The sequence below is a fragment of the Protopterus annectens genome, chromosome 3.part1 (assembly GCF_019279795.1).
Source record: "Protopterus annectens isolate FY-2018-M chromosome 3.part1, PAN1.0, whole genome shotgun sequence".
NCBI classification, from domain to species: domain Eukaryota; kingdom Metazoa; phylum Chordata; order Ceratodontiformes; family Protopteridae; genus Protopterus; species Protopterus annectens.
The window spans coordinates 1,322,801,598-1,322,817,307 of record NC_056732.1 but is presented as its reverse complement, the minus strand read 5'-3'; positions in this window follow the sequence as shown (position 1 = coordinate 1,322,817,307).

The following is a 15,710-nucleotide window of genomic DNA, read 5'->3' as shown; positions in this document are numbered from 1 at the left end:
CCAGTTCTGATGGAACTCTTGCTCACCTGCAAATCAAACACCAGAAACACTAGATCCAAGGACCTAAACTTTGCCAGCAACATAGATAAAACATTCTGGAGAGACTGATATATGTCTCAAAGGATACCTGTGTTGTGGAACAGGCTCCCCTTCTACATGAAGTGAGGTTCATCCCTGATGCCTTTCAAGTGAAACCTTGATCATTGTCTCGGATGGATAGAGGCTGACAGTAAATGAACTAATTCCAAACTAACATACCCCCACCATACAGGTATTCAGTGTACTTCAGGACAAAACTGAGTTGGGTTGCGTGGCTAAGCTTATGAAGTCAGCATTAAAATCATTGATCACAGGTGTGCTAAACAGTATTGCCAATATAGCAACAATACAAACAACCTTGCCAAGTCTGTCTGCCCCTAATGTTTTACAGCCCATATTACTCAAAGATGTATTTGTAAGTTAAAATGGCACACAAATAACAACATGTATACTCTACAGTCATAACAGGAGGCAGAGGCACACAACAGCTATGGATCACACTAACATGATATGGAGGCACTTACATGACAAACTGTGCAGATGTATCTGTGTATGTAAGTAACAGGCCAACATTAATATTATAGATCACAGGTGTGCTAAATAGTATTACACTATAGCAACAATATGAAAAAACCTTACCTGTCTATGCCTGATGTTTCATGGCCCATGTTGCACCAAGATGTACCTGTAGGTTGAAATGGCTCACAAGCAACAACATGTGAGCATACATCTCAGACATAATAAGAGGCCGAGGCATACAACAGCTATGGATAACACTAACATAATATGGAGGCACTTATGTGACATGTGCCTCTGTTCTGATGCTGATGGGAATATGCAGTTGAAACACGCAACATTACACATATTGCTGACTGTGCTATGTATGCACTTTTTATAACACTTTCCTTGGGCACCCACATCAGATGTGCTGTTACAGTCACAGTGTAGTTCTGCTGCTGTAACACAAATATAACATTACGGTTAAGAATTGTTAATTAATATTTTTCAATGAGAATTGGTGTATGCTGCAGTATTTGTGAATGCCAGACATACCTGTACATCCTGTGCTGCTCATCCCTCTCTAACATAGATGACAAGCAGGCTGGGCATTTTGTTTAGATGCTTTAATGCATAGAAACACATCAGGATGGATAGCAGCATCATAAAATATAAACAAACTGTTTAACAGACAGACCTGACAGACATACATGCTTACATCTCAACAGGTTACTACAAAATGGCAGTCGGCTTACATGTGCTCAGTATTTATACAGTTGTGCAAGCCCTTGGATAGCTTCCTAAAGATATATATACACACACTGATCTACATCCTCCCTCTTAAAAAGATTGCCCTTTGGAAAAACAATATTAGAGTTAGACATGCTTTAATATAGACATTAGAAACAAAACACAATATTCATGTCCAAGTTGCTTCATATCTGTTGCAGGGTTTAGAGATACGACCATATCTTGCAACATAACAATCTGGAGTTAATTTAGCAACAAGGACAGTCTTCTGTGAAGAACGCATATCAGGAACTTCTTGATTTGTCACAGGAACAGGAATAATCTCTGGAACTTCCTCTGGAATTGGAACACTGGACAACTGACTCTGAGATAAAGAGTCTTTCTCACAGGCTATGTGCTGTGGTATAGGCTTGGACACCGGAACCAAATGCTTGCGATTACACCTAAACTCTGTGCCTTGTGATTCCACAATGTACAATCTCGGCTGTAGGCAAATATTCTTCACTACTCCAATCCAATCATAACCTCTGGACATTTGCATTTTTCCCACTTCTCCTTCTCATAATGGATTGAGCAGTTTACTGGTTTTATCATAGTAAGACTTCTGGGTTAAGTGTTTCTTCAACAGACTGGTTTTCACTGACCTGTTGTTCTTAACACATGGAAAAAACAATTGACTACTGATTGGTAATGTGGTTCTGGTTTGTCTAGACAGAAGTCTCTGGGCAGGTGAACCAAGGTGTTTATCACAAGGAACATTTCTGAGATTCAAGAGATTCACTAAAACATCACTATTATCTTATTTTGACTTCTCTAGTAACTGTTTTGCACTTTCAACTGCATGTTCTGCCAAACCATTTGACTGCAGATACTCAGGGCTACTTGTGACATGAGTAAAGTCCCATTCTTCGGCAAATCTTTTGAACTATCTGAAATAACTTTGTGTGGACTACCATGTACTGCAAAATGTTGCTTCATCTTAGTAATGACAGTACTGGATGCTAGATTAGGAAATAGGTCAATCTCTAACCAATTGGAGTAAGAGTCTACTAACACCAAATAATGTTGACCATTCCACTCAAAAATGTTGGTGGCTACTGTTGACCAAGGTAGTTCCAGAATCTAGTTTAGCTAAAGTGGTTCCTTCCATTGATGTGGCTTAGTACCATTACATATGGAACAAGATGAAAGTACTCTCTCTTTGTCTTTTCACATAGAAGGCCAAAATACTAATCCTCTCACCCCTCTTTTGGTAGAATCGGTTCCTGCATGACCACGATGCAAAATAGCAATGTACTCAGGTTGCAAGGACTTTGGAACAATTACTTTTGGACCTTTTATAATGATGCCTTTGCCAGACAAATTCTCATTTCTGTATGGAAAATAAGGTTGTACTCCTTGAGGTTAACTAGATTGCTGTGACGGCCATCCTTGATTAATAAAGTGGTTGAGCCTCTGTAAAACTGGATCTGTGGCTGTGTGATCTCGTAGTTCATCAAAACTTGTGGAAGAAAAATGTCTCACTTCCATGACTTCAAAATCAAGCTTCTCACTCTCGTGCTGTTCAGTGTTGTTTCTGGGGAATTTGGATAATGTATCAGCAAGATAAAGAAGTTTGCCTTTCTTGTAGACAAGAGTGAAATTATACTTTTGCAATCTCAGCATAATATCTTGCAATCTGGCTGGAGATGAATGCATAGGCTTTCTGAAGATAGTGACTAGAGGTTGGTGGTTTGGTTCAATCTAGATAGGTCTACTATAAACTTAATCATGGAACTTTGAACATGCAAACACAATTGCCAAAAGTTCTTTCTCTATTTGAGCATACTGCATTGCAGTTTGGGTGAGTTCTTGATGCTTAGGCAACAGGTTGACCTTCTTGTAGAATGACTGCACCAAGACCAAATTTCGAAGCATCAGAGGAAAGTGCTACTGGTTTGTGAACATCATAGTTTCTTTGAGTTGGTGGACTAGCAATTCTCTGTTTCAGGACATCAAATGCCCTCTGGTGTTGCACTAACCAAGACCATGATTCATCTTTAAGTGTTAGGTCTCTAAGCAGTGCTGAAAGTTGGCTCAGGTCTGGAATGAACTTGCCTAGGTAGTTAACCATCCCAAGAAAACATATGGCTCAAACATTGTCCGGAGCTGGCATCTCGAGAATGGCTATTTGCTTAGAAGGGTCTAGTCATAGGCCTGAACTAGTAAATAAATGACCAGCATAAGTAACTTATTGTAGCCTGAATTTGCATTTTTGTGGACTGAACTTAAGATTCACTTGACATGCTCTTTCTAGAACTTTTCTGAGGTTTGTCATGCTCGGCTTCACCATTAACTCCTACTAGTATTTTGTCTACTATAATAGCATAAGGATACCCAGAAAAAAGTTGCTTCATTGCACATTGAAAAACTTCACTTGCAGAATTTACCCCAAATGGCATTCTCAAAAATCTGTACCTTCCAAATGGAGTACTGAAAGTACTGAGCAATGAAGATTTTTTGTCAAGCTGAATTTGCCAAAATGAAATCTTTGCATTTAAGACAGAAAAAATAGTGGCATTTGGCATCAAGGCTGTGACTTCTTCAGCTGTGTGTATTGGATGATGAGGTCTTTTTAGTGCTTTGTTCAAATCTCATGGGTCAATACATATTCTGATGTCATCTGATCTTTTCATATATGCTACCACCATGGAAGATACCCATTCAATTGAAATTGTAACTGGACAAATCACTCCTTGTCACACCATTTTATCTAGCTCAGCTTTGACTCTATCCTGCATCGCTATTGGAACTTTTTGAGCTGGCATGATAACTGGACTGATATCTGGGTCTAACATCATGGAGTACACAACTGGAAGCTGCCCTAATTTGTCTTCGAAAAGATCAGCATAGGTAGAAAAAGGTACTGGGTGAAATTATAGCAGTTCTCGAATTAAGCTAACATTGTGGACTTCCTTATTAAATGAAAGCAATCCCATTTTCAAACTGTCCCTGAGCCCTAATAATGACTGGAGGTGCCTCTTGACCACATAAAATAATAAGTCATAACATCTTTCAGCAGAGTAACATGAAAGCACTACTGAGCCTTCAATCTGCATTTCTTTACCACTGTAAGCAACAAGCTTCGCACACCTTGCCAACTCAAGCCTGTCACCATGACACAATCTAGCAAATATTTCTGCTGACATAACACTGCACTTGGAACCGGTGTCAACTTTGAGCTCTATGGGTTTTCCATTTATCCGGACAGTACAAAATACTTAATTTTTTGCCCTTAAATCTACTGCATTAACTGTTTTATGAAGCACTGATATACCATCAACATAAAAGGTAGGGTTGCAGTTGTCTAATTGATCAACTTGTTTCATAAACAATTCCCTTTTAATAAAAGAATGTGGGCCTTTTGTTTTACAAATCCTTTTGAAATGATTCTACTTATTGCATTTGCGGCATTGCTGACCAACAGCCAAACATTTTTCCCATTTAGATTTATGACTTCCACCACAATTACGACAGCTGGCAATACAACTGGGTTGGGATCTATGCTTTTTGTTTGCTGACTCACTCTTATGCTTCCTGACAGTGTACAAACTCTGGAATTTTCTGGGAAGTTCTAGGGTTTACCAGTGAGTGCTGCAGGGGCTACAGTTGCTGCCATATTCTTGGCCCTGTTTCTTTTAACCACATGCTGCATAGTATCAACATGAGCTTTATCACTGTGCCTTCTAGAGCTGTTCTCATTTGTAATCATATTTGTGTGCTTTTCTGTGAGCTCATATATCTGACCAATCTCAATGGCTTTATTCAAAGTTAAATCACTGTCATGAAGCAAAATCTTTTTCACAGCATCATCTTTTATACCACACAAAAGTCTGTCTTTTATCAATTCATCCCTTAAATCACCAAATCTGCATATTTTAGCCTTATGTCTCAAGTCAGTTATATATGCAGCAAAAGTTTTACCAGGCTTTTGGTCTCTTGTATAATATAAGTGCCTTTCCATTGTAACATTTGTCTGGGGGTTACATATTTCTCTGAATTTACATTTTAAGAACTCAGGGTCCTCACTTGACTTAGGCAGTACAACAATATGACAGTTTCCCCCTCTCCTGCTTAGATAGCAAGTGCAGACACAAATGAATGCTCCCTTTCAATGACTTCTGACCCAGCTAAATTAAGCAGAATAAATGCCTTTGTACAGTCATTATTATCAGAAAATACAGCCTGTATGAAAATGTCATACTCTTGCTCAAATATTCTCCAGTCCTCAGCAATATTACTGTCAAACACAGGTGCACTGGGTTTTCCAAATCTGTTTGCCATGCCTACAAACTATGCACAAACACACTGAAAATATGTCCCTTGTAGTTATGTATGAACAAACTGTTCTGTGAGCTTGTAATAACATTCAAATTCACAATAAGCTCTTTGAAATACTGTACTTTGTGAAATATGCTCTGAAATGGTTGTATCTTGTGAAATAACTTTACTGTAATACTGGACAAATGTGCAAACACTTTATCAACTTGTGATAACTTGGATATCTTTGATTAATGCAAAAAATATGTGCTTAGTGAAAATGCAGTCATTTTCTCTTATTTTATTCATTTTACACAATTCAGACTTTATTTCAAACATTTTCCGTAGTAATTTGAATATTTTTATCAACATCAGACATATTGGTTTATGTGAATATCATTTAGAGTGTTCTGTATGTCTTATTCCATACTTTGCAAATAAGAGATAGTGCTGAGCAAGTTTTAACATCTGAAATTCATTTCTGACCTGTATTGCAAACTATATATACAGTAGGGGTAATTCACTCCTCTATATTCCTCCAGTTTCAGTTGAGTGCCTCTTGGTCTTGAACTGAAGAATTTGGATCCCAGCCTGGTCCCATGTCCTTTTAGACATGCTGCTTCTGATACTATGTCGCTTGTCCCTCTCTAACATAGATGACAAGCAGGTGGAGCATTTTGTTTAGGTGCTTTAATACATAGAAACACATCAGGATGGATAGCAGCATCATAAAATACAAACAAACTGGTTAACACACAGACTTTACAGACATAAATGCTTACATCTCAACAGCTTACTACAAAATGGCAGTCAGGCTTACACATGTTCAGTATATATACACTTGTGCAATCTCTTAGGTTCATAGGTTCATAGGTTTATACTAGGCTATCTGCCCTAAGGCATTTATAAGCCTAGCCCAAATTTTTGTGGCTTACGCCACCCCTTATATGAAAAAATACTGTGCCCATTAGTTTGTTGTGCCTCTGTCCAGCAGTGACACAGAGATGATTCCCGGGGTAAACCTATGATCTCCCATCCACAGGTCAAGATTTCTCTTGAACAGAGCCAGCGAGGTGCTCTGTCTCACATGGACCGGGATTTTATTCCACAGCATAGGGAGTCTCTGAGTTTTGGATAGCTTCTTAAAGATATGTTCACATACATTTAACTACATCCTGGAACACCTGCCTCAATAGCTCCCTTTGCTCTCTGATGATCCTTGCAGGTGCTAAGATGGGAGGCCAGGAACATTGTTATCTCATCTAGGGAAGACAATGCTAGTCCATTTCCAGTGGCATTCCTCTCTCTCTCATTGTAGTGGAGTATGTTGACTGCATGGAACATTATGTCAGGGTAACATCACTTGCAGGCCTCCCTGGATCTGTTGTGTCCACCTATGGCATTGACCTTGTTTGTATGGTCCATCCGCACTTGATTTCTCCACACAGTATTGCCTATTCATCCTAGCAGGCTCCAGCCATGCAGGTGCAGAGCCTCTATAATTAAATTATTTTCACAAGGTAAAAATTTGTCCCTCCTATTTTAGCTGGACATCTGAAAGATAGGGTGATATGCACATCTTAGATTTTATAGAGAGATTTGCATATTGATATGTCAGTGTTTAAAGCATACAACAAATTAATGTCTCACTTCTCATTTACAGTGCATAGCAATGCAAAACAATCCATGTCACCTATGCCACCATCATGTACAGGTAAGCAGAAAGAATATAAAACACATTTTGAATAGCTGATCTATATGCTATAACATCATCAGCATACATGTGCACAGCTATCAATACATTCCATGTTTGAATATATCATATATGCATAGGTGGGGTTTGAACCCATATCACTGGATATTATGACAAGTAAGGGTCAAACACATAAACAGTGTGCCACAACGTCAGCACTGCAGCAATGGTTTTGTCACAGTTACATGCATACCCATTCTCACCTACCAGTTCCACCTCAGACATACAGGATGCATCACAGATGATATCTCAGTCAAAATTTTAAAGACATATATGAATGCAGGGTACACATAATCCTAAGCACAGCAAAAATGATACACACTAAATTAACAGGTAGGAGATATACCCTGTTGATTCATTATGGAATGGTTGTCATCAAATGTGCATGCACAGATTCCATCTGCATAGAAATTTCAAATTGGAGATGGAGACATAAGATTTGTCATAAAGGATACAATAAGGCTGAAAATAGTAACAAATACCTCCCTTCTGTTGCTGCCCCTCAATTCTGTGCATCCTTTCTATACAGAGGGCTCAGTTCCTTGCTCTCTCCTCAGCATTTGCATGAAAAAAGGATAAGTAATATTAGCTGACAACAATGATTCTCTGTTAAAATACATATGCTTTTGCATTTGATAAAATACTTTAATCAGGTACTGCTGATAAACTCTCTGAACAAGGCATACAGCCCTACATAACTCAATGTATTGCTAGCTGGCTCACATATAGGACTTAAGATGTCAGGACTGGTGAGACCACCTCTGCCAAGTGACTAGTCACCAGTGGAATTCCTTAGGGCTCCGTGCTAGGCCCACTCCTGTTTGGCATCTACTTCTCAGAAGTCAAGGTTACTGTCAAATGCCTTTGGCTCACCAAGATTGCAGTAGATTCTAGATTGGGAGTTTTCCTAGATTCCCTCCATGACACCAACATCTTGCAAGAGGGTCTAACATAGAACAATGACTGGTGCCAAAGCCACAGTTTAAAACTCAGTGCCAAGAAATGCATTATAATACCATTTGTGAAATTGTTCACCCAAGTTAATTACTCCAGCAATAAAACACCCATAAGAGTCTACCCAGTGGTTAGAGATCTGGGAACATATGTAGACAGTAATCTGGCCTTTGACCATCATGTAGCAAAGACAGTAAGACAATCTTTCTATGTCGCCCAAGTTATAGATAAAGCTATGTCATCCAGATCCAAAGAAGTTAGAATACCACTCTAATCAGCCCTTATCAGACCTATCATTGAGTACAATGTTTCCTTTAATTTTTACCTAACCATATACTTACAATAGTTTGAACACCCACAAAGGTTCCTCTCCAAGAGAACCCAGGGCATGAATACCCTTGGATTCAGCCCTTAGATCCAGCCATGATGGATGTTTTGCACATCCACAAAACAAACAGCACTAGAAACACTAGATCCAAGGATTCAGACTTCACTTGTGACATAAATAAAACATGCTGGTGGGACAGATATGTGAATGAAAGAAAACCTCATGTTATGGAATAGGCTCCCCATCCATGTAAAGCAGAGTTCATCCCTGATCCTATTCAGATGAAACTTTGACCATCGGATGGAGAATCATAAATTCACCCTCCATCCATCTCCCATGTCTCTGATGGACAGAGGCTGTCAGCAATTAAAATGTTCTCCCATTAACATCCCCCACAAATCACTTAGCTACCTCCTTACTAACATACCCTCCTCTTAACAGATGCCCAATGTACTTGGTGACAAATTGGGTTGGGGTGTATGGCTAGGCTTATAAAGGTCCTAGTGGTCATTAGCCTAGTATCAACCTATGGACCTATGAGGTTAGACAGCAGTTAATGTTATTGTAAGTGTGCATAATACAGAATAAACACTGTGTGATCAAGCAGTAGTACATCATGCCTAAGTTACAGCTGCACAGCTGGAGTTTTAATTGAGAGTGCAAATGTATCTCACACCTTGAGATAACTAGTATAGTACTGCTTGCAGATAACAGATGTTTATGGGAGTGTCTGCAAGTCATATGTTGATATTCACTGATGCTTACTTCTACACTGGATGCTGGTATGCCATTTAATGTGATTGGGGTGACATCAAGATGAGTTAGTCTGTAACGTGGCTGTTTTCACATCTTGCCATCACAGCTAAGATGTTTATGTTCATATGGGGTTATTGTTCCACATTGCTTTTTGACACATATAGCTACATATGTTAGTTACATTTGCATACATGACACAGTTGAGCAGATCTTTATTGCTGAGTACATTTGATATCTTTGACATATTCCACATGGTTAACATTGACTTGGTAGGGCTAGTTGGCTGTGCACATGACTGTGAATAAAGCAGGGGTGTTTCTGCTGAAGTGGTTGGCAACATTTCCATGGCCCTGCATGCTAATCCCACTCTATATATCTTAAGATGTGGAAAGGATAATTCACACATTTATGCTTTACATTTTGTGACGTATACACAGAAACTGATGCATGTCATTCATGTGTATCCCATATGCTTGTCTGTAAATGATAATAATATACATGGCATCTATCATCTTGCATAAAGAATTACAATTTATATGAGGGACATTACTTCAATATATGCTTTGAAGGTTTACCTGTCAATAAGTGGACTTCCTGTATACCTCCCAATATGTGCAAATTACCTTTTTTTGGGTTCCTATTGCATGAACGAACTTTTCAAAGTTCGAATGTCATATGGTCGACACCATATGATGGAACTTTGAAAAGTTTGAAGGTTAAATGTAACGGCACTGTGCGGTGCAGAATGGGAGAATTTCCCTTTTCTGCACTGAAGTGCGATCTCAGAGTTGGCATATTTAAGTAGGGGGGTGCATGGGAGCGTTAAGGTAAGTTTTATTTATTTATTTATTTATTTTTTATTATATATTCAAAGTTTCAAACTTCAATCATATGTTGTTGAACATATGGGATTCGAAGTTTTGAAACTTTGAATATATAATATAGACCCCTTTTTTCAAATGTAGACCAGGAATCAACTTGATAACTTTCTTTTTTTAATTTTTTAAAGTCTTTTGGATTTCGAATACCATGACAGAAATGACCCTATTCCTAAGTCAAAGTATGATTAAAGTTCATGAAATTAGTACTGTTTCAGTCTTTGATGCTAGCCAGAATTACTCTTTGCAGCACCCACAATGCATCCAGTAATGACTCCTGCAATTCCTATTGAGTTACAGGTATTGGTAACATGTCTAAGTATGACTGTAAATTCTTTTTCATAAGACCTGTTGCTCCTACTACTATTGGAACTGTCTGTGCATCCTTCTTCCACATTGCTCTTGTTTCTACCTGCAAATCCTGGTATTTCATGACTTTGTGTCTCTCTGTACTTAAAACACTATAGTCACTGGGTGTAGCAATTTCAATGATCGATGCTACTTTTGTCATTTTTTCATGGACCACATCTATTTTTTGAACTGTTGGTAATGGGTGATACCATGTGATATAAACATTATCATTTTCTATAATGCTTTGTGGCTGATGTTTGCAGTGTTTTTCAGCTACTTCAATATTATAATGCTTGCACAATCTACAATACAACAGTTTTATTATTTTATTATGCCTATCAATATACAGTCCTTCTGCCATTAGTATATCACAACCAGCAACTAGATGTGTGACTGTTTCCAATTCTGTTTTACAAAACCTACATTTGTCTGTTTCTCCCATGTGTTCAATGGAGTTTGTACACTAACATGTATGTAGTTCACTATCTTGGGCCACCAATATTAACCTTTCATACTTTAGTTTAAATTGACTTCTTCTTAACCATTCCTGCATTCAGTCCTGATCAACATGAGGTTGTTCCAAGAGTTTTCTATATTTGCAACTATATTTATGTATTTTCCACATTTCTTGCCTTCTCATCTGATCCTTCATCTTATATTCTTTCTTTTGTTTTTTGGCACATTCAGTTGCTGTCTGAGGTTTATCTACTTCTGGTTTGACTTACATTCCCACTTGATGCCAATATACTTCTGCTAAACTAAGTAGGGAAGTCATCTTAAACTTATTCTCCTCATGTTTCAAAACTTTCACTATGTGTGGGTCTTGTGATGTCAGCAGATATGTATGCAGTCCCACGGATGCAGATCTATACACATAATCAATTTCAAGGAGCCCCATACTGCCTTCAGAATGGGAAATATATAGTCTTGGTATGCACTGATATTTATAAATCATTTGATGAGCATGAAGGATCCTTCTTGTTTTCCTGTCCAACCTATCTAATACCTTTTGGGGCCAGTCAGTCACTCCAAAACTGTAAGTTAGGACAGAAAGAGCAAATTGATTTATAGCTTCGACTTTGTTTCTAGATGTCAGTGCAGTTTTCAGTATTAATTTGTCTTCTAAAATATTCCTTACTAAGTTTTGTTCATATTTGTTTATGTTTTATTGTTGATCCTTCATCAATTTCCGAATGTTTATACAGTCCCTCTTACTCAAGTTCTTTTATATCACATTCTTGACCCAAACTTATGTTCCTGGTGCCACAGTTTTCCTGCTTTAAAGGTTGCTTTTGCACATTTATGAAGACCAAATGACATTCTTATATCATCCGAAAATGATTTGACCACTTGCAGTTATGCTTTCAGTTCTTCATCTGATGAACTATACAATTTTAAATCTAAAAAATGAAGATGAGAAGACTTTACACTTTGTTGTTTTCTGGGAACCAAATTGTAGCCATGAACTAATCTATTAAGTAGACTGCTTAATGCATTAAGGGCAACACATAAGAGCAGCGGTGACAGACAAGTTGCCCTGGAATAATCCCCTTTGAATTTTTATACCTGGAATAATAATTTGTCCTTTATCATGGCTTAACTGCAAAGTGGTATGCACTGTTTCATGATCACAGTAATGTAATCGATTAGTGTAGAATGCATCTTATACATTTTTAAGCACTCTTTTATCCATGAATGTGGGATACTGTCAAATGCTTTTTTGTAGTCTATCCATGCCATACTTAGATTCTTCCCCTTTTTACAGTTCTCCATTATGACTTTATTTAACAACAAATGATCCTTTGGTCCATATGACTTTCTTTTATTACTCTATTATTCTATTGCCATGATTGGGTTTTCTTCTATACGACTATAAACTCTGTGGGCATCAATTCCAGTGTATATTTTATACGTCATTGGAAGGCAAGTTATTGGTCTATAGTTTTTAGGGTAGCTTGCAGGTTCGCTCTTAAGTAGGAGTAATGCTTTTCCTGTTGTTAAGTCGGCTGGTGTCTGTTTGGGGTGTGCATATAAATAGTTCTTACTCATGGCTAAATCTTCATGTAAAGATTGTAATACTTTTAGCCAGAAATTTCAGTCTTACCAGTCGTTACTTCATCCCATTTCATATCCTGTACATTTGAACTTCTTATCCTTTCATCCATTTTGCATCTTTGATATGTTCCACTGGATCTTCATAGATATTTCTCCAAAATATATCTATTTCTTCTTTTCTTTATAGTGTTTCAATTCATTTTGCTTTGTTTCCCAGTTCTCTAAAAAACTTTTTTCGATCATCAATAAATTGCTTATTTTGTACTTTTCCTTTATATTTATCAGCATATCTTCTAAGTTTTTCTGCCTTTGCTGATATTTTTAGTTTATTATTTGTGATAGTGCATAATAGATCCTGATCTGGTCTGATACTGCACATTGGTTTTATCACATCTATCTTTCTTACTATTTTTGTTGATCTGTTCCCTCTTCCATACTCTTCTAAAATTGGCATTTCTTGTCTTAATTGCTTTATAGTTTTCTCTCTTCAATACTTCCACAATGGCATTCAGTTCTCTATTCATTTCTCTCGTTCCTTTCCCTTACTACTCTGTGCTTTTGTGGTAAGACTTTATCGTTATTAATTTAGCTGCACAGTAATGTATCCTAATTACTTATGTTATATTGTATGAATCTCTATGAACAGTCCTAATTACTGTGTCCATTTGTTTTATCAAACTTCTATCATTTGGGGTTTTATTGACATTCTGTAATCTATTTCTTTCATTGATGTTAATATGTCTGTCCATCTCTATTAAATCAAGCAACTCTTCTCCTAGATCATTTTCTTCTAAACTGAGGGGACATTCTTTGTTCTCCATTTCCTGTGGGCATTCTATAGAAAGTTCCAGAGCATCTTCCTGTGCTACATTCGCTTCAGTTTCATCCTGTGTCATCCATTGCTCTTTCATATGGGAACTCTTTGGCCTATCATTCCACAGTATTGACTACATCAGAGTTGCCACAGTTTCCTGTTTCTTCTGCTGTTCAACTCCAGTTGAAAATTTGTACTCGTTTCCTATGAAAGGCTCAAAATATCTTCATAAAGCAACTGATAAGATGTGTCCCACTCCACTGGTTTCTCCTTAATTGGGGATCCATTGCTTTAACCTGCTGTGATGTTATCTGGGTTTTTTTATACTAAATATTGGACTTCACAGGTAACCCATAACATCAATTTCTATGTCTTTAACTTCTCCATTACTAATCTTCTTTTCTACCTTTTGTTTTCTTATTTTTTGTATTGTAAAATTTTCCATGTCCGGATGCCTTTGCCTGTATTTCTCTTCAAATATCTTTGGTGCTGCTCTTTTTGTATTAATTAGTTTTGCTTTCTCCTTTGCATAAATATTGCACCATATTAAATCTCTTTTTCTTTTCCATGTCTGTATTTCTTCTTCAGATGTCTCTTGCTCCTCCTGTTTCTCCTTACTCTGGGGACTCATTGTTCCATCATGCAGTGATATAATCTGTGTTAGACTTTCTACAATAAATCCTTAACTTGGCAAGTATTCCCTAACTTCAACTTCTGTTTTTTTAACTTCTGCTTTACTAATCTTCTGTTCTACATTCCCTCCTTCTGATCTTATTTTTTTTTATTGTGTAGTTTTCCATATCTGGATGCCTTTGCCTATATTTCTCTTCAAATATCTTTGGGACTGCCTTTTTTGTGTTGATTAATTTGACTTTCTCCTTTGCATAAATATTGCACCATATCAGATCTCCCTTTCTTTCCCATGTCCATATTACTCTTTTATACTTTTCAAAAGTATCTAGATTTTGTTCTTTATATTTTTACACGTCCTCAGTGACTTCTTTTTCCAAATGGCTTAAGGTTTCTTGGTCTATATAATGTTTTTCATAAATCTGTTGTATTAATGAGCACAATTTTTTATTTGAAGCTTCCAACAGTTTTTCTTGTGGAAGTATTTTTCTTTTCTTTAATTTCTGTCTTAATCTTTTTGTATATCTTCTGAATGGAAATTCTATGCTTCTTGCATAATAATTGTTGTTGATGTCTTTCGGCTTTTCCCGGTTAGGGGTTGCCACAGCGGAACTCCGGTCCGCTAATGATTGGCAGTAGATTTTCACGGTGACAAGTTGCCAGCTCGATGCCCAACCTTCAACGAAGGCATGCCCATTCACGCATGTCTTTTGGAACGTCACGCGAGCCACGAGGAGGACATGCAGACTCCACACAGAAGGCACTCCCCACACACTAGCTGAGAATCGAACAGGAGAACCTCTTGCTGTGAGGCAACAATGCTACTGCTGCACCACCGCAAACTGCCCAGACTTCTTGCATAATAGTAACAATACATAATTTCTTCCTTATCCTTAATAGTCCAGTCTATTGTCTTTATGGCTCTTTTTTGGCTTATCAGTTTTTGAGATTTTTGTGGACTGCTACTTCATTCTATAATGGGGGGGGGCATATTTCCCCTGGGCCTGGCCTAGCCTCATTGTAAGAATGTTTCCATGTCTTGAGGACTCAACACTGTCATTTTTCCAGTCCTGTCATCAGTGTGCCTACATTTGTGCTCCCATTTTTACCAATGCTGTTCTTTTGTGATGAGAAAAACAAATGGTGTTTAAACTTGGACATGTTCAGTATTGTGCATGTTACTTTAATTTTTTGGATAATATCCTGATACTTTGGTCTGGTACCGAGTCTCAGTTTTATCACTTTGTTCAATTATTATTATGGACTCCCCTGAAGTCGCACCGTGCTGAAGGAAGTTTTCTATTGATGCTTTAGTCAAACAAATAATACTGTGTTCCATTCATTCTCACTGTACATATTGTAAATATTGTCTATAAGCCTATACTATACCAATGATCTGTAATGTAATAACACTGTACATACACTTGACTATAAAATGTATAATCATATATCTGCATTTCATCTATGTATTAATACCCTATTAATCTTTCCACATGTGTTTCCTAAACTGTGTCACCTTGATTGTTATTATTAATTGTTCTCTACTCTGTAACTGTTTGGAGCTTTTCTCCCCAGGACTCCGCTGAAAATGGACATTAGCTGTCC